The sequence below is a fragment of the Schistocerca piceifrons genome, chromosome X (genome assembly GCF_021461385.2).
Source record: "Schistocerca piceifrons isolate TAMUIC-IGC-003096 chromosome X, iqSchPice1.1, whole genome shotgun sequence".
Classification (NCBI taxonomy): Eukaryota; Metazoa; Arthropoda; class Insecta; order Orthoptera; family Acrididae; genus Schistocerca; species Schistocerca piceifrons.
In genome coordinates, this window is record NC_060149.1 from 745,760,756 (window position 1) to 745,781,259 (window position 20,504).

At 43.3% G+C, this 20,504-nt stretch overlaps 1 protein-coding gene across 1 annotated transcript in view; it reads right to left on the reverse strand.

Annotated features, from left to right (window-relative positions):
* LOC124721977 (aquaporin AQPAn.G) overlaps nt 1–20,504 on the reverse strand; it is a 168,627-nt gene that overhangs the window by 9,004 nt on the left and 139,119 nt on the right. The window lies entirely within an intron of this gene.

The following is a 20,504-nucleotide window of genomic DNA, read 5'->3' on the forward strand; positions in this document are numbered from 1 at the left end:
AATGAAAAAAACCGCGTGGATTTGCATGAAGTATTTGCATCAAGTTTCAGGTTATGTTTTCTCTGTCTGTATGACAAATATAATCCTGCAACGTGTGACAGCGAGAGAAAATCTGACGAGTGATTATACATTACTCTTGTGGTCTAGCACATTGTGACTTATTATATTACTGATTGTGAATAACGTCATTCGCATCATTATTTGTCGAAGTTTGACTTGGGATTTACAAGCTTGTCCGTCGTCCTTGAAAATTTAATTAGAAATAGTAAATACTCAAATAACATATTAAATTCACAAAAACTTCATGAAAATGCACGTGTTTTTTTCATTATCTTACCTCTCAAATGTCATGTAATTTAATTAATATGACCAGTATGGAAAAAAAATATAACTTCAAAAAATAAAGTTCTCGCGATTCCAACCGTCGCCTCGCCCACGATCTTCTTGCTTAACGCGAACGCTGATCTCTTCACCACAGTGACGTCGAACAGTCGACACCTTCACGCAGCCACATCAGTTACATAATAGACGCGTAAAACTTCTCTTGCAGTTTTCTCGGAATTGCCAGAGTAGTGCACTTTACTATTTGCACTTTATGTTGTTTTAATGGGCTACTAAAGATCTAGGGCGTTTGAAGTAATTCCATGATCCCAACGTCGTGGCCTCTCTTTGTTAGTGCACAGAGCACTAGCTTGTGGAGCGAGGGTTGGTTCCGCGTACCAGATAGATCGCTTGTCCATTACAGCGACAAGCAGTATGGCTGTTTTGTGTCTGTTTCCCGCAAGCGTCTAGGCACATACTTTCCAGTTTCCGCGGCACAGTCTAAGAAAAGCACTAACAGATGAAACGCGGAATCACACAGAACAAAAGCTACACGACTCGCTGAGAAATGACATACCGGAATTTGACCTCCTCTTTTGGGGAAAATTACCATGTCGGCAAGGAATAGTATTCATTTGCAGATGTAACTGCTAAATACAGGATGAGCGATCGGACCAGAAAACTGGATTAATGCAAGGAAAAAGAGACTGTCAACGCGTTGGGATCCTGCTATAACTTCGGGTTCTAATGTATCGAGTTCCACACACAATGTTGACAGGAAACGGACAGTGTTGAAAATAAAGTTGATCACAATGGCACCGTAAACTCTCAGAGGACTGTAAAAGGAAAATTGAGTCGAGATAAAATACTACAGGCTTTCACGGCAAGTATTTTTTTGTAGGGGGGTTGTTGGTCTCTGGATGGATAATATACCTACGATCTGAGAATGATATCCATAAAATACCATACGCATTTAAAGATTTTTACATACACTGACGGAAAAAATCACAACACAAAGAAAGAGTTGTGTGACGTAAACGAAAGTTGGTAGGTGTGTTTCTACATCTGAAAGATAAGGTCTATTCAGATTTCGCGCTAGTCGCATAAGAGTGCGGCCAGCAGTGCCACTATGAGGAAGCAAATCAGGTTTGCTTTAAATACACTCTGTAAATTTCTTGAGCGTTAGTTCTCTTTGACACTCGATGTGAGTGACCTGATGTTAGTTAAGAATTCCTTTCAGGCGACATAGACGCTACTATTAACACCTCTCTTTGTTTGAACGAAGTCTTGTAGTAGGGCTATGAGTAGCGAGATGTTCGCTTTGCGATATTCCAGCAAGACTTGGCAGGAATGTAGCCACTGTACATGATTGCTGGCAGCGGTGGTCACGGGGATGTACGGTCTCAACAAGGCCGGGCTTCGGACGGCCACGTGGCCCTACCTAGAGGGATGACCATAATGACCGGCGTATGGCTCTGGCGCATCGTACTGCATCTGCAGCAGCAATTCGAGCAGCAGTAGGCACCACGGTGACACAACGTACTGCTGTAAATTGGTTACTTCAAAGACAGCTCCGAGGCAAACGCCCTGTAGCGCCCATTCCATTGACAGCAAACCACTGCCATTTGCGATTTCAATGGTGTCAAGCGAGAGCTCACTGGAGGGCAGGATGAAGGTCCGTTGCGTTTTCTGATGAAAGCTGTTTGTGCCTCGGTTCCAAAATGGTTCAAATGGCCCTAAGCACTATGGGACTTAACATCTGAGGTCTTCACCCCTAGACTTAGAACTACTTAAACCTAACTAACCTAAGGACATAACACACATCAATACCCGAGGCAGGATTCGAGCCTGCGACCGCAGCTGTCGCCCGGTTCCGGACTGAAGCGCCTAGAATCGCTCGGCCACATCGGCCGGCGCCTCGGTTCCAGTGCAGGCCGCGTGTTAGAAGAAGGCCAGTCGAGGACCTGCAACCAACCTGTATGCGTGCTAGACGCACTGGACCTACATCTGGAGCTATGGTCTCGGGTGCGATTTCGTATTACAGCAGGAGCATTCTCTCGGTTATCCCCACGCACCCTGAGTGCAAATTTGTACGTCAGTCTGGTGATTCGACCGGTTGTGCTCCCATTCATGAACAGCATTCCATGAGGTATTTTCCAGCAGGATAACGCTCGTCCACATACCGCTGTTGTAACCCAATATGCTCTATAGAGTGTCTACGTGTTGCCTTGGCCTGCTCGATCACCAGATCTGTCTCCAATAGAGCACATATGGATCATTATCGGACGGCAACTCCAACGCCATCCACAACCAGCATTAACCGTCCCTGTATTGACCGACCAAGTGTAACACAAACTGACATCCAGCAGCTGTACAACAAAATTCATACACCTTTTCATGCTTGCATTCACCATCAGGGCGGTTACACCGGTTATTAATGTACCAGCAATGGCTTATATCGCGCCTGCCGGTGGCCGAGGTGTTCTAGGCGCTTCAGTCTGGAACCGCGCGACCGCTACGGTCGCGGGTTCGAATCCTGCCTCGGGCATGGATGTGTGTGATGTCCTTAGGTTTAAGTAGTTCTAAGTTCTAGGTGATTGATGACCTCAGATGTTAAGTCCCATAGTGCTCAGAGCCATTTAGCTTATCTCGCGCGTACAATAACCTGTGATCTAGCAATGTTAAGTACTTAAATATGTCACCTAGACAAATGAATTCCCGAGATTTCTTTTCTCTACATTAATAATTTTTTGCTGTTGCAAATTTTTCCGCCTGTGTAGTTGTCTATACTCAGCAATTTCTTCCGAAAAATGCAATAATTTCGTTAGAACACTCTATATCCTCCCCGATACGTGGTACACAGAATACATTAAATGTCAGGTGCCTCTTCGGCATAATGCGCAGTATCCGCGTGTAGTTCCTATGGCATGAAATTGTGTCGTAATGTAGGTGACTGGCGGAACGAGATAAAGCGATCTCCAGCAGGAAGGGGGCTGCATAGAGACAAAGCAGCGTTGCACGTGCGTGTCGTACTTGACCCAGTAAAACATGTTTGTCGCTCCCTATTCGCTTAGCTCCATTGACATACGAGGACAAGTAAAAACGAAATGTTTTCTCGTTTAGCCGGATGTCAACACTGATGGCAACATTATTCATAACCTCCACGACTTCTTTCGCAATCAAATTCAGTTACATCACGCGGCAACCTAGGAGGACTTAGAGAAATGACACGAAATGTCGTGACCTTTTTACGAATAGTCCAGTAAGTGTAAATGAAAGTTTTAAGTGCACTGTTCCTTTTTTACGTTGTGAAGTGTGATGGGTGTACCGTCACCTGAAAGTAATGGTGCACTTCCCCCTCTCCGCAACCGAGTTAACTAACGCCGGACTGTAGAATGGTGCTGGACTCGAAGGTGAGCCGGTTCGAATCCTGATGGTGGATGAAATTTTCACTGTGGAGGAGAGGAGGTGACGATAAGTGTCTTGTCACCACACTCTGCGCCAACATCCTGAATTAAATTCAAAACCTATCCGTAGTCTCTCATGAAGCGAAGACGTGGGACACAGTTGATGGTGATCCGTCCATCGGATGCGGACGCTAAGCTCGGCGACCTTGCTTTCTCTCTTCACCATCACCACATCATCAACATCATCATCATCATCATCATCATCATCATCATCATCATCGACAACAACCACAGAAACGCAAACAGAACAGCACGCTATACACGCATCCATTACACTCACCTACACTACAGAAATGCACATAAGACAAACCTCTCACATATCCGTAAGGAAAGGGGCCAATGTGAGTGAAGAAATAAATCATTTTCTGACTATGCTGCTGAATCTATCCCTTGGGGTCAACCATCGAATAATGATATACGACTTTACGTTTAATGGTGCATTAAAACGTAGCCTGGTAGAACATGTATGCTGCTGAAGCAGTTAGCGGTAGTACAAGTTCAGTCTACCGCGTCAGTAGTCACTCATTGACCATACCGCTACTGATACTAAGTGGACGGACTGGATGTGGCAGTAATCAGGTCTGTTCCCAGAAATCGTCTCATAAAAGAAGATCGTAATAAAGTTGTTCATTTCGATCGTCACATGAACGACAAAACGAAAAACGTTAAAATATGTGACTGCACAACTGAAATTCAACCAAACTCAGTCATTTGAAGAAAGTCCACTGTACCCGACTGGGTATCTGTGTCATTCAATGTGGATTACGTGAAATAACGTTGCTCTTTGTAGGAACAGTTAATAATAGACCACAGGAGCAACTAGTGACTGTAAGCGATTCGAAAAAGGCGCAGGTCATTTCCATTTTCAAGCGGGTTCGCCTGGGAGATGCGCATAAATACAGCCCTGTACTGCTGCCGCTAATCTTTTGTAGAATAATGGAACACGGTTTACATTCGGATTTGTAAGGTCGAAAATCTCTTCTGTACGAATCAATTTATGCTCTGCAAGCTGCGATATAGGGTAACTCAGTTCACTCTGTCTGTTCCACGTATGAGATGCCATAGTACTTAAAGGTACTGGACTCGCACTTAGGAGGAGAAGAGTTGAAATCATCGTCGGATAATCAGTTTGTGCTCTGGCTGTGATGATCTCGTCGTCGACGGCACGTCAAAAATATATTCCTTATAGCATCCTTCACTCTGCCCATGAGTTCAGAGAAAAGAAAATAGGGACTACCAGACTGACCTATTTTTCCTTGGTTTTCGGAGGGCATTTGGTATGGTTACGAACTGTCGTCTAGTTGCGTGCTTACGGAATGTTAGACCACTTTACAGGCTGAGTTGAATACTTCTTAGCAAATAGTACTCAGTACGTTATACTCAACGGGGAGAAATCGTTAAATATGGTGTCCCAGGAGGCATGATCAGTATTCCGGGATATGACAGGAGCGATCATTGGAAGCACAAAAGTCTAGTAAACATGGGCTCCAAAATTCATACCTTAAGAGCTATGGGCACGTGTTCAGTAGAAGAGATGCTCATATGTCTTAAGGTATGCAGTCCATGTTTAATGAACTATTTTTTTTGTTTTGGTCCATAGTACCACGTCTCAAATTTCGGAAAGCGAAGAGCTTGCAGTACAACAGATTTGTTTCGGAATATCGCAGATGAAGAAGCGACCCTAGCTCTTAAGGTATGCTTTTTAGAGCCCATGTCTTCTAGACTTTTTTGCTTCCAGTGATCGTTCCTATCATATCCCCGAATACTGACCATTCCTTTGGATTACTCTGTGTATGGCTGTAGCTTTGGGTATACCCATAGCGGGTTTTGTATGTCCGAAACTGTTAGCGATGTATACAATGTGATTGATAACGTTGCCAGTTGCATTCAACAGAAGAATCCTAAGTAAATGTAATTCACCCACGCAGAAGGTAGCTTACGAGACTCTCGTTCGACTGAATTTAGTCTGAGACCCTTAACTTTAATAGTAATCGAGAAGGTATAGCAGATGCAAACAAAAGCTCTTCGTTTCATCCCGGGGTTGGTTCAGACAGCGCGAGAGTGTCACAGAGATATAACTCTAGTGGCATATATTACAAGAGAGGCATTGCACATAACGGAATGATTTAATGTTGAAATTCTGAGGACGAACGCTACAAGAAGAGACAAGCAACACATCACTTCCTCCTCCTTTATCGCACGAGGTGACAAAACTGTAAAGAAAAGAAATTAGAGCTTGTACGGAAGCTTAACGACAGGAGGCCCTGAAACACGACATTCACGAGTAATGTAGGTAGAGTAGGGGGATAATAGTGCCACACAACATACCCGCTAAGGTGACTTCCAGAGTATGATTGTCGATGAAGATGTGCTCGAACGTGTTTACACGTTACACTAATAGGACCATTAGTGTTGTAAATAATAGAACAAATCATTTTCTTAGTTGTACACAGACTACTATGTCTACTACAAGTAGGCCTATACCCTGTAAATCAATAACATGCTCCTAGTTTGAAAAAATGGTTCAAACGGCTCTGAGCACTATGGGACTTAACATCTGTGGTCATCAGTCCCCTAGAACTTAGAACTACTCAAACCTAACTAACCTAAGGACATCACACACATCCATGCCCGAGGCAGGATTCGAACCTGCGACCGTAGCGGTCACGCGGTTCCAGACTGGAGCGCCTAGAACCGCACGGCCCCACCGGCCGGCTCCTAGATTGATTTCATCTTCGCATTATGTACGGAAGCCGTGTAATACTTCGTCCCCGAAAATTTGTTTTATAATTATATCGATATAATAGGTATCTTTCTTCAAGTGAACATATAATTTTACGATGAGGGCATCTACAGCTTGGATGCATAATAGAAATATTTCAAATTTTCTAAAAAAACAATTTAAGTTGCATTATGACCGCTGCTCACAGCGAGATTGAATGCCACCTGATGGCGCTGCGAGCACGTGACGCGGTACGGAAACTATACAGGGTGTACATCAATAAAGCCGACAAACTTCAGGGACAGATTCATGACTGAAGATTGAGGAAAACAGATCCTATGAAAATGTGTCCAGAAATTGACAGTGTGCGTGCAACGACAACAAATCGTCCCGGAACACACCACAGAGCTGCATCGCAACCACGACACAACAAATGTTCAAAGTGGTCTCCAAGAGATGCAGTGCACACGTTCACACGTCGAATTATGGATTGCATCACTCTTTCGCAGGTTCCGGCCTCTCCCCAAATAGCGTCACAGGCGTCGTGAAAACGCTGTTGAAGGAACCGGTTCAGCATACACAACGTTTCTCAGATGCCCTTAGAGATAAAAATCCAGGGGTTTTAAGTCCTGTGATGTAGCAGACCATGCTACAGGGCCTCCGCGTCCTGTCCAACGTCCGGGGGAGATGTTGGTGAGGTGTCGGCGAACCGTAATGCGGAAGTAGGGTGGTGCTCCGCCATGCAGAAACCATATAACCTGTCGTATTGCCAAAAGCACATTCTCAAGCATCCCATGCAGAGTATTCTGAGGAAGTCCAGGTACGTTCCTCCGTTGAGGCATTATAGAATAATATTCTGACCAATTATTTAGTGGCTAAGAATCCCTGCCCACATACTGATGCTGAACCGATGCTGATGAGACTCCTCGCCATTCGCCGAGGATTGTCTCTAATCCACAGATGACGATTATGCGGATTGATGATGCCAGTTTTGGTAAAGGTTGCTTCGTCGGTACAGAGGACTGAAGAAAGAGAATCAATAACTTTGATAATGCAAAAACAATCGACAAAATCTTTTCTGTAGAGGGAAATCTGCTGCTGATAATCCTCGCACTCATTGCAGGCTGTCATGCAGGATACACATAATCGTACTTTGCCTTACACCATGTTCGCGGGCCACTTTCCTGGAGCTTGTACGAGGGTTCGTCTGAATATCCTGTGGAACTGGGTCCTCCAAATCTGGTGTACGGACAGTCCGCCGCCCCCCGGCGCGTTCGTCTGTTTGAAAGGACACGTGATCATACAAACGCCCAAAAAGGATGTGTGATGTACTGTGTCTGTGATGGTAGTTGTTTTGGTGTAGCCGTGCTGTCTCTCGATCGTTTCCATCTGCTTAGCCGTAGACAAACACCATCTCGACCTGTTCTCGACATGAATACTGAACCATTCTGTTGCCTACAGAACGCTGCGTCAATCACGCAGCCTGCTACACACAAGGAGCACACGACACGAAGTCAAAGGGACTTTCATTCGTCAGCGCCATCTATCGTGGCAACGATGCATTTCCGGACACACGTTCAGCAGACCTTCTTTCCTGCATTTCCAGTCAGGGATCCGTCCCTGCAATTTGACGGTATTATTAATGTTCACCCCGTGCAAGCGGGGCGGAGACGAATGGGAAGTCATTCTAGCAGCTATACGGACCGTAAATGGGGAAATCCGCTGACATAAGCGACTAAGACAAAGGTCAGATTGTTATAACCCGGCCCCATGGAACGATCATCACGGAAACGGCGGACGCTGTCGGCTGTGTGCTTCCTACTGCCGTATCTAAGGAAAGTTATTGAAGGACGGTGGAACAACGAGTAGCCAACAAGGAGTTGGGTGTCACGATTCATCAGAGAACGTTGAGGTCGGTTTCTTATCTGCCCTATAAAATATAATAGGCGGCCATCTGCGACAGATCTGACGACAGAGTACAGCAAATGTTTCGGAGCAAATCGTTCAGTATACACTGTTAAAGCTGAAGCTACGCAGCATACGACCACTGCGTGTTTCCTTGTTGACCCAACAATATGATCATTTACTATCTCAATGGACAAGGGATCATCGCGATTGGACAGCTTCAAAATGTAAATGTCGCGTGGCGTTGTTGGCTGGGATATCCCAGATTCATACGCCTAGTTGGAAAAGGGGATTTCTCCTCCACATATATTGGCCCCTTTCCTTGTGGATATGTGAGAGTTATGCCGCATATGTACACTGACGGAAAAAATTACAACACCAAAAAATAATTAATGTAGAGTCATGAAATTTCTGGAATATATTTGTGTAGGTAACGTATTTAAATGATTAACACTGCAAGATCACAGGTTAAATGTATGTGAGAGATAAGCTGTTGCAAATGTGAAAATTCTGGTATAATAATAATCGGTGTAATCCCCAAAATGTTGAATACATTGTGTAGTACAGGTGCCGGAAGTCAGTTTGTGGGATGGAGTTCCACGCCCAATGCACTTCGATTAATACTGCACGGAAAGTTAATGTTGTTTTGGATGACTCTGGAGTTCTCGTCCGATGATGCCCCATTTGTGCTCGACTGGAGACAGATCTGGTGATCGAGCAGGCGAAGGTAACATGTTGACACTCTGTAAAGCATGTTAAGTTACAACCGGGGTATATGGACGAGCATTATCCTGTTGGAAAACGCCCCCTGGAGTACTGTTCATGAATGCAGCACAACAGGTCGAATCACCTGATTAACGTACAAATTTGCAGTCAGGGTCTCCGTGCGACCGTATATTCCCGCGACCAACGCTGCCAGCAGTCACCTGCAGTGGCTACATTACTGCCCAGTCTTCTGGAACATAGCAGAAGGAACATCCAGCTTTTCGTAGCTCTATTGCGCGACCTCGATCAAACACAGTGAGTTGTCGATAATAGCGTCTTTGTTACCTTAAACGCATCCTTGGCTAACATCAACTCAACGCTTCCAATCTCGAAGGTAAGTAACGTTCATGATCGTTCCAACGTTTGTTTAGAGCAAACATGATTTGCATCCTCATATGACAGTAGCAGCGCCCATTTTTTGTGACTGGCGTGAAATTTGAATAAATATCATCTTTAAGATGTAGGAACACGCCTACAAACACCCCGTTGTGTCTCACATCTCCTTCTTGGCCTTGCGGCTTTTTTTCTGTTCAAATGTTCATCTGTGTGTGAAGTCTTATGGGACTTAACTGCTAAGGTCGTCAGTCCCTAAGCTTACGCACTACTTAACCTAAATTATCCTAAGGACAAACACACACACCCATGCCCGCGGGAGGACTCGAACCTCCGCCGGAACCAGCCGCACAATCCATGACTGCAGCGTCTATGACCGCTCGGCTAATCCTGCACGGCTTTTTTTCTGTCGAAGTATTTGCAGAGTGTAGGTGAGTGTATAGTATGATGTGATGTCTGTCTTGTATTATAGTGATGATAAGATAAGGGACGGGGTAAAATATGGTGCCAGCTCGTAGCCTACTCCTTTCCAATAGCACCAAAGGGGCAAGCGACATTAACATCCCCATCACACGGACGGATCACCATGAAAAGTGTCACATACTCTCACTTCATGAGAGATTGCGGAGGTATTTAACGCGGTATATTGGTGAACAAAAATATTACACCACTACCTCTCCTCCCTTCGCCCGTCAGAAACTGATATCGAAAATTTCTTCTACCACCAGGATTCGAACCAGCTTACCTCCGAGTCGAGCCCAACCGCACGGACGTGCATTAGTAACCTTAGTTAAGGAGGCGGGATTAAACAGTGATTGAAAGGAAACGTGTCACCTGGTTGGGAGAATCATGTTTCTTGTCGCACGAGGTCGATGATCGCACCCGAATACTCTGTCTTACAGGCAACAGGCTGCCCAAGTCAAGCTCCGCCCCATGAACAAAAGCTAGCAGGAGCAGTATTATGATATGGGGGACATTTACCTTGGTTTCAGTAGGATGTGGGGGCAATTGAAGACACCATGGCGGATGTGGACTGTGTGAACATGACTGCAGAATCACTTGCATCCGTTCATATTCGATGTCTTTCCAGATGGTGAAGGCAACTTGCAGCAGGATAACTGTCCGTGTCACAAGTCCGGAATCGTGTTTCAATGGTTTGAGGAACATGATAGTGAACTCACGTTAATCACCAGAGTTAGCTGATTTGTCCGTGATGGAATATATCTTGGACGCTTTCTAGTGCCAGCTCTGCGAATACAAATCACCGGTCTGTAATTTACGGGGACTGCGTTTCCTGTGCGTAGGCATCTCGTGCAACATACCTCCGAAAACTTACCAACGACTTGTGGAATCCACATCACGCACAATCGCAGCTGTGTTGCGTGCCAAAGGTGGACCGACATGCTATTAAGCTAATTATTTTAGATCACTGGTGTAAACTACCTGTTTTGTAGACAATTTTCTGTTTCCCATTATCCAACCAATAAACCGCAGCCTTCTATTTGCCTAACCTAATAATGAACACATGTGATAGTTATAATTCATATCCCCATACGTCGCTACTTTCACGTTTGCGAGCCCGCATCTCGTGGTCGTGCAGTAGCGTTCTCGCTTCCCACGCTCGGGTTCCCGGGTTCGATTCCCGGCGGGGTCAGGGATTTTCTCCGCCTCGTGATGGCTGGGTGTTGTGTGCTGTCCTTAGGTTAGTTAGGTTTAAGTAGTTCTAAGTTCTAGGGGACTGATGACCATAGATGTTAAGTCCCATAGTGCTCAGAGCCATTTGAACCATTCACGTTTGCGAATTGCGTAACTTGGAATTATCCATTGCATCAAGCTGACAATCTATTACGAACCGAGTGAGTACTGCTTCAAAGCCACTCCTCATAGACAACAGCTTCAATTGCGAAAAGTCTGTCATGACAACCTAGGTTAACCACTAAGTAGTTAATGTGCAGCGTAAAAAATATTAGTGGTACTGAAGACTTTGACGTTTGCTGCAAGTTTAGTAGCAGAACAGCGCAGAACGGAAACATTGTGCGTGGTTTGCACAGTTAGTTTGCTTGAGTAGCAGTAGAGACGTTTCCTTGAAAGTACGCAGCGGCATCATTCACAGAAGCATAACAGTTGGTTGTATCTAGATGTTCCCTCCTACTCATTATATCCATTGTGAATGACGAACTGTAACTGTGATTTAAATTAGATGTTTATGAGTATGATTTTTTCATAGATACCGCGGGTCTGGCCAATGTGCACAGGGTGGTCAAAAAATGTCTGAAACGCTTTTAGGGATGTTGCAGGGAAGGTTGTACTGAGACATTAAGAATTAGTTAGCTAATCGGGGCCTCGCGCACCCACATTCAAGCGGCCTGCCAGAACGGTGTTGCCCAAAGAGTACTTTGTTTGGTTAGCTGAAACTTGAATTTTCTCGCGCGACGACCTGATTGGCTAGCTTCAGTGCTAAATAACAAGGAAACGGCGCAACGTTTCGAATTTTTTATTCCTCACTACTACCTGCCCCGCAACATCCCTAAAGCGTTTCAAACATTTTCTGACCACCCTGCATATCTTAAAATATAAATATCTTTTCATTCCATAAACATTTCATTAACTTATACGTAAATTTCCCTTATTTCCTCCAGCGCCACAACCCTGGCACATAACTGCAAATGACCCAAAAAATGGTTCAAATGGCTCTAAGCACTATGGGACTTAACATATGAGGTCATCAGTCCCCTAGACTTAGAACTACTTAAACCTAACTAACCTAAGGACATCACATACACCCATGCCTGAGGCAGGATTCGATCCTGCGACCGTAACAGCAGCGCCGTCCTGCTCTGAAGCGCCTAGAACTGCGCTGCTGCTACGGTCGCAGATTCGAATCCTGCCTCAGGCATGGATGTGTGTGATGTCCTTAGTTAGGTTTAAGTAGTTCTAAGTCTAGAGGACTGATGGCCTCAGATGTTAAGTCTCATAGTGCTTAGAGCCATTTGAACCATTTTTTTTTTGTTTCAAATGACCCAGAAATGCAAATAATGCTCGTGTCACGGCTCCATCTGAGCCTACACTGCCTCTAAACTAGTTAATGGTTGAATAAATCGTAAGAAACTCACATAGAAACTAATTTAATATTACACCTACATAATCCGCCCAGTTTCCTTCTGTTTCTATCGGGGTACTTGGGTACCTCTATCAATCACATCTGGCAATGAAAAAACGGCTAACGTCATAACTTAAGGTAACTACAATTGGGTATCAGTTTTGCGCATAACTGTCACCGGAAGACACCACATGACATTAAAAAGCTAAACGTCATACGGGTTAAAAACCACGCTCATGAATTCCAATAACAAATCTTTGCAAGTATAGTTTCTTTCGGATATGACAGTAGCCTGATGTGGTTTACAGAGATAAAATGCGCTAACCGATCTTGAATAGTATGAAATGACTGATTCCCAGCTTAAAGAATCAAAACCCAGAAGTCCACAGCCAAATAGCTACACGAAAATGTATAAAAGTCAACATATATAAGCAGTTTATATAATTACTATGATTGTTATGGACTTCTTAAAAAATAGGCACTGATAAACAATTAGTTGTACTCTGTTTTTGTAATGTAAGTTCCAAAGATGATTTCGCATATAGTATTTTCTTTGCTACATGTTGTCATAAATAAATCTTTGTTCTTGTACAGTACGAGTATGGAGTACGAGCTATGTATGTGTTACGTTAGCATGGAGATTGAACTTAATTTATTGTGAAGTGAAATAACCATAAACAAATCCATTCCACAACAGAAACTCAACCAGTGTTCATAGCATTTACGAAAATGAAACCGAGCATTTCAGAATCTACCATAGACATGTATTACGAGCCTACAACTTTCGACAACAACGAAGAACAATAACACATGAGTAACATGAAAACTGTTTACTTAAATTCTGCCGTTGCTACCTCTCTCTGGAGTGTGTCACTATCTCAGCGAGCCACGTGCTATGAAATTGTGACCAGCCGCCCAAACTTCAACTTGCTTCTGAATTAATGAATCTACTTCATGTTATAGAAGGGTGGTGGCGGTTATAGTGGGAACGCGACCACATCTGACTACCACAAGGGATGGCCGTCGAATAGTGGACCAAGTACGTCGCAACTCCTCTTCACCTGCGCCTGCCGACCGGGAACAAATAATGGACTCGCTTTAGCATTATGTGTCACCCCGCACTAAGGGCAGGCTCTCGTTAAACATTTGGAGTGGTGCTTGACTGGGAAGCATGGACTGTTGATGACTGTCATCGCAATGTGTTCAGTGATGAACATAATGTTCATGCAAGTGGTACTTCTCATGTCTAGCACAAGTACTGTAAACCTTCACCAGGTATTAAGTTGACTTTTGGAATGAACGATGGTAGTGGGGATTTCTAGGATTCAGGTGCGTAAGGCTTTTTGCGAAAAAATATGTTTTTGTGTGTTTCTAAGATTACATGAATAAACACTCACTTGAAGTGAGCATTTTAGAAAATTAACAAGTGATTCGATATGCTATCACTACGTAGTAGTTCAAGATTCAGATATAGTTTTGAAACTGCGATTGCCTTTTTAGATTACATTTCAAATACGTCAGCTAAAAGTGGGAAGAAAATGTTTTGCTTGTTTTATATTATTCATTATAAATACGCGATACGCCCCTGCTACTTGTGTGATCCACAAAGCGCAGACTTTAAAAGGTGTACATTTGTTTAAGGGTCGTTCCCATATGACTGGCCTGATAAATTTAATGCCATACAAAGGCAATGGCATACCACGAACTGGACCATATCAAGTTAAGTCCTCCCATTCAACTCTAAACCGGTCATGTAGATATCATTCTATGAGGCCTTCCACCTAACACTATTTCATCTTGAATGAATTGTAGAAAATGAATTTTATTTCAGACAACGTGCAAAAAGACAAAGGAAATAGGGCGTCATGAGGCTGTATTCATATATGGACTTGAAAATGTGAACTCATTCATTTGACGAGACTAACGCCTGCCACGTAATGGTTAAGGATGATCGTAGTCTGATAGGTGGAAGATTACTCTTCACGACTAATTCTCAGGGAGTTAATTGCCGAATTTTCCTAAGTTCAACATATTTTCTCTAAAGCATAGAGAACGTCACGAAACAATGAAAAAATTGTCTGTAACTTTGGATGAAAATCTCAGCTGGGAAGAAAATAATGTCGCTACACGTAGGTTGATTTCCGCTTGCCTGTATGTCCTCCAGATGTTTCGATTGTGAAAAGCGTTGTTGTTGCTTTTGTTGTTGTCGTTTTTGTTGTTGTAGTTGTGGTCCTCGGTCCAAAGACTAGTTTGATGCTGTCCTCCACCCAAGTCTATCCTGTGAAAGCTTTTTCATATGTGCGTAACTGCTGCAACCAACATCCGTTTGAAACTGCTTACTGTTTTGAAGCATTAATCTCCCTTTACAGTTATTACGCTCCGTGATTAGACAGTTTCCAAGTTGAAGATTGTGATGTAAGCTTGTGCAATAATTATTTCTGTGTACCTCAACTATTTCGGTGTAGTCCCATACTGCACGACTAGCAAAAGCCTTATACAGTTAGAGAGCTTACGTGAGTCACCCCTACAACATCCGTCTCTTTGACCACGTCAGTACATCATACGCCCAGTTAACATCATGGCGCTCAGACAGGTTACCAAACTAGCGTATAGTATGTCTACTTCACCTGCTGTTTAGTGCGCATGCACCTCATATCAGAAATGAAGTACCTATTATGTCATCATAATCGCAACACAAGATCTCACTTATCTAGTACTCTAGCTGAGCCCATCGATAAAACAGTTCTTTCTCTGTTGCTGCTGTACGCCTCTGGAACGTGCTGCCTTGCACTCTGCTCACAATACAATGATTTATTGAGTTTAATAAGCATCTGAAGCATTCCTTTTGCCAACGTCAAATTTTCCTTAAAAGTTAACATACAGGCTGGTCAGAAACAGCCTGAAAAGCTTGTAAGGGTGAAGCACGGTAGATTGTGCTGAAAAATAATTGCTAAGAAAAAAATTCCATATATTTCGCCGTTCCCGGGATAATTAGCATTGAAGTTAGCCGATGAGGCCGTTAAACGCCCAAATTCAAGCGGCCCACCAGATACAATCTGTGTCAGTTGTTCTCATAGTGTTGATGACTGTGCACGAGACTGCGCAGACTTTGGCTCGTGTTCGATCCTTACTACCGTCGCATGTCATATGTTTCCATCGCTCTCTTGTTCGGTTTTAGGAAACCAAACACACAACACGTTTGCCGACACCGTCTCTGGCGGGGCGCTTGAATTTGCGCACGCAACGGCCTGATCGGCTAACTTCAATGCTAATTACGAGGGTAATCCCAATAGTAAGGTCTCCTATTTTTCTATAGGTATAGAACTCTGTTTGTGTGGCAGTGGGTCACACTGTTATGAAGAGTGATTCACGTGCTGTGTGTAAACATGCACACGCCTCGTTGAGAATTGAGCTCACGTTGGATGTTACCGCCAAGTGCGAATTGCGCGCAGTTATTCGGTTTTTGAACGCAAAGCGAACTGCGCCGATTGAAATCCATCGCCAATTGACGGAAGTGTATGGTGAGTCGTGCATAGATGTCAAAAATGTTCGTAAGTGGTGTAGAGAGTTTGCAGCTGGTCGGATTGAAATTCACGACGAATAAAGGAGCGAGAGACCGTCAATTTCTGAGGAGGCGGTGTTGAAAGTGGAGCAAAGCATGCGCGAAGATCGTCGGATCACCCTGGATGATCTCTAACAGGTGCTGTGGGACTCTGAACAAACTCAAACGGGCAATTCAGAACTGGAGAATAGGAATGATGAGCAAGGGCGTACACATTCTCCATGACAACGCTCGCCTACACATCGCTCGGCAAAACGTTGCTCTCCTGCAACAGTTTCAGTGGAACATAGTCACCCACCTACCCTATAGTCCTGACTTGGCGCCCAGTGACTATCACCTATTCCCTAAGTTAAAAGAACATTTGGCCGGAAAAGCGATTCAGCTCCGACGACGAGGTGAAAGAAGAGGTTCATAACTTTCTGAACAGCATGGCGGCAAGCTGGTATGACATGGGCATACAAAAACTGCCACGGCGTCTACAAAAATGCGTCGACAGAAATGGTGATTACGTCGAAAAATAGCTAAATGTTCAAGCTGTAAACTGATGTAAACCATTGCAGAAATAAACAGGTGTATGTACTTATAAAATACTAGGAGACCTTACTTTTGGTATTACCCTCGTATCTCGGAAACGATGCAAAGTACCCATTTTTTTTCATAACAGTTATTCATCAGCACAGACTTCTCTGCAACACCCTTACAGCTATTCTGACTGTTTCTGGCCACCCTGTATATGGCCAGTTGTTTCTGTCAGGCAGTAGAGTAAATGTTTTCATTTTCTGTCAGTTACACTCCTCTTCCTCCGCGTTTGTCAGCCATCCACGTTACGCGCTTTATTTGTGTTCTATTAAGTTCCTCTTCTGTCCCTCTCCCATCCTCTTTCCACTTCCATTCCTACCAGTGCTCACAATTTAAACCAACCTGCCTGTAATTTATCTTTGTTCTACTTTTAACGAACGAATATAATCTGTGTTTTTCCCCCTGATGTGACTGCTACTGTTTCCATTATTTATGTCAAATTATTTCCAAGTGTTGGATTCCACATAAGAAGTAAGACCTTGTTTTCCATGTGTGTCGTGATAAATATTGTGCAAAACATATAGGATGCCTGGTTGGATGCTGGAGAGAGCCAGATGGCTTTCATTTTGCCAAGATAAAAAAGTGAATAAATAGAAATAAATATATTTGGTCTCTTGTTGAGTGGTGGTACGTGGTGGTTTTCTTTTTCAAAATCTTCGTACTGTTGACAACTAGTACCTACGAAAAATTCCCCAATAGGAGTGGCAGGTAGACAGCGAAGTCATTCGAGGTGGCTTACGTACTAAGTTGGAAGAATGCTGTAGGCAGCTCTCGAACATCGAGTGGTTAAGTATTGATCGCAGCTTTCAGTATATCTGATTTACGGAAACAATGGAAAATCTAAATCAAGATGGAAGGAGTCTTGCTCACAAGCTTTCTTTTCATTAACTATTGCATAAATGTGTCACTTCAGTTAATGGACATGCATTAAATCTGAATGTCTGACTCTAAAACTGGTTCCAGTAAGAATTAAATATAAAAAACGTTGTCCTTCAAGACTAACTTTTAACGAAATGAAATGATCGTATGGCACGGATGGCCGGGAGTCCCCACCCGGGGTCGTTCGGCCGCCGAGTTGCACGTCTTTTCAGTTGACGCCACATTGGACGACTAGTGTGTCGATGATGATGATGGAATGATGATGAGAAGAAGAAAACATCCAGTCCCCGATGGGTGATGAGCTCCGGCCAAGAATCTAACCCGGGCCAGGTGTAAATCAGTTAGACATGCTGACCACTCAGCTAAGGAGGCAGACGCTAACGTTTAATTATTCTGATGAAACCTACTACTACAATGAAAATTTCGACGAGATATTACGGAATATTTCTAGGCTTCCCATACACCTTCAGTTTAACAGTTGCAGCACGTCGCCGTATGTTTAATCACGACTCATATTATTTACACTTTTCTTCTCTCACTCTGCGATATAAGGGAACTAAAACTGGCAACTTTGTGATAGTTCTACTACACGACTGTGAATGAATATTACCAGAATTATGGAAATTTTCAAACTAAGGCCCACATTGTAACTCTACAACGTATGCTACTTTTAAAGTGGCGACATATTTCACTGCAGGTCTTTAGCCCTCTCTCTCTCTCTCTCTCAGACGTTCCAAGCCTTTATGCCTACGCCTTGAGATACAACCACATGTCGCCACGAGAAGATAGTTTCTTTCTCTGTACATTCCCAATGCTGCTGCCAAAGCGGTTTATAGAGAATTGGGAAAACAGCTATTGCTTCAAATGTTTCAGGTCATCTCTCCCTAGCTGACTAATGTTTCAGATTTAAGACAGACGTTGTCTTCACAAACAGATTTCACTTCAGATATACTCATCTTCGAAAAGCTGCAGATTTATCTTTTCTAATATTATGGTGCTGTAAGTGGGACAGAAATCTAGCAGAAGTTGTGTTAAATGCAGTAAGCTGTCTAATATCCCATAGATAACAGCTAGCACCCAGTTAACTCCTCTGTCAGTGACAGATAAGTCACCAATAAACTGCTGAGATTGCTAGAAGAGGTTTTGTCTAAGCTCTACTTGTAAGTACTTCTCACTGGACGGCATAATAAACAGCCTCTGGTAATCCATCAAGTGGGACTGCAACCGGCAGGGACTGCAGCCAGCACGTAGTATTTGAATAATGATGACAAAAGCAGTGGCTGTATTTGAATCCAACGTCGTTTATTCTTTTTTAAAGATGCCACATGATGGCGAAACTGGTAGCATGTTTTTTTAAAAAATAAACGACGTTAGATTCAAATACAGCCCCTGGTTTTGTCATCATTATTCAAGAATAATAAAAAGCTCTGCTGTTGCACTGATATAATTTTAGCTTCTTTCCATCTTCTTGATTTCAGTGCGCAAGGAAATGGGGTACATTTCAGCGTCTCAGCTCAGAAATGACAGTCCATTTTTAGTCTCAACAGTGTGATGGATTCGATTTTAATGTAATTGTAAAGTCGCTGTCGAAATACAATTATCCTAACACAAAGTATAGTAAGAGATAACCCAATAGCATCTTCTCTTATAAGACCTTACGAGATAATTGCATTCAATAGGAAAATATTAGGAACGTAATTACAAACTACTTTGAAGGAAAGGAAATAGACTTTGTTACCTTAATTGCTGCATATTTATGCCTAAAAACTAAAATTAGGGGTATGTGAAAGCTGAAAATGACTTCCAGCACTTCTGGGAGGCTTCATCTGTGGTAGTGGACAATTACATGCTTATGAATGAATGTTCGATGTCAGTGAACTTAGGCGGCAGCGATGCGCATTTCTTTTGTCTTTGGTTGAGCTATCGACCATTACTGTTGGCTATTCTAAACTAATGAAATCATTCGGATTCAGGAAAAGCGTTCCGTGTTTTTCCTGTAATATAGTTGTTCAATTAAACTGTGTGTTTCCCCATCTCTCTCTCTCTCTCTCTCTCTCTCTCTCTCTCTCTCTCCCTCTCTCTCTTTCTCCCTCTCTCTCTCTCTCTCTATCTCTCTCTCTCTCTCTCTCTCTCTCTCTCACTCTCGCTCTAGGCTTCGGCGCTCCCTATATGTCATTGTTCTTATAGTTCTTTATACATTCGACTTACCCCTTCACGAAGGAGAATAATATTGACTATACCATTCTTCAGTTCGCTCTGACAAGGTAATCTCCCATTCGCAGCCCCTTCTGCGTGGTCACGGTGTTGGACTGCAAAGCGGGCGATACGTGTTCAAACCTCCCTCGTGCCGCCATTTTTTTTTTCAAAAATTATGAACTTCTCATCTGGTCACTGAAGTATCTGTTCTCATGTTGTAGTCTTGGCAATTGTCATACTATACATTCGTTCTCGTAGAATATGAGTCATTTGGTAAGAATCTATTCCCGTCGCAAGTAAATGTGATGAATAGTGAGAGTAGGTCAAACGCTTCATAGACTGTGAACTACGTTACAACAAAGGAATTCTAGAGTCAAAACTTCCAAACCGAAACGTAAAGGTCATAGCATATGGTAGAAAAAATAGGATGTACGTACGTCTGGAGGTCCCTACCTTACCTCCCGCTGTTGCAAACGGACGTTACACCACGACACAGACACAAATTTGAATACAGCGAACAGATACGTCGATGATGAGACGGCCAGTTCATAATTTTGTGAAAAAAAAGGGCAACAGGAATGTTTAAACATGGTTGGTTCAAATGGCTCTGAGCACTATGGGACTTAACTTCTGAGGTCATCAGTCCCCTAGAACTTAGAACTACTTAAACCTAAC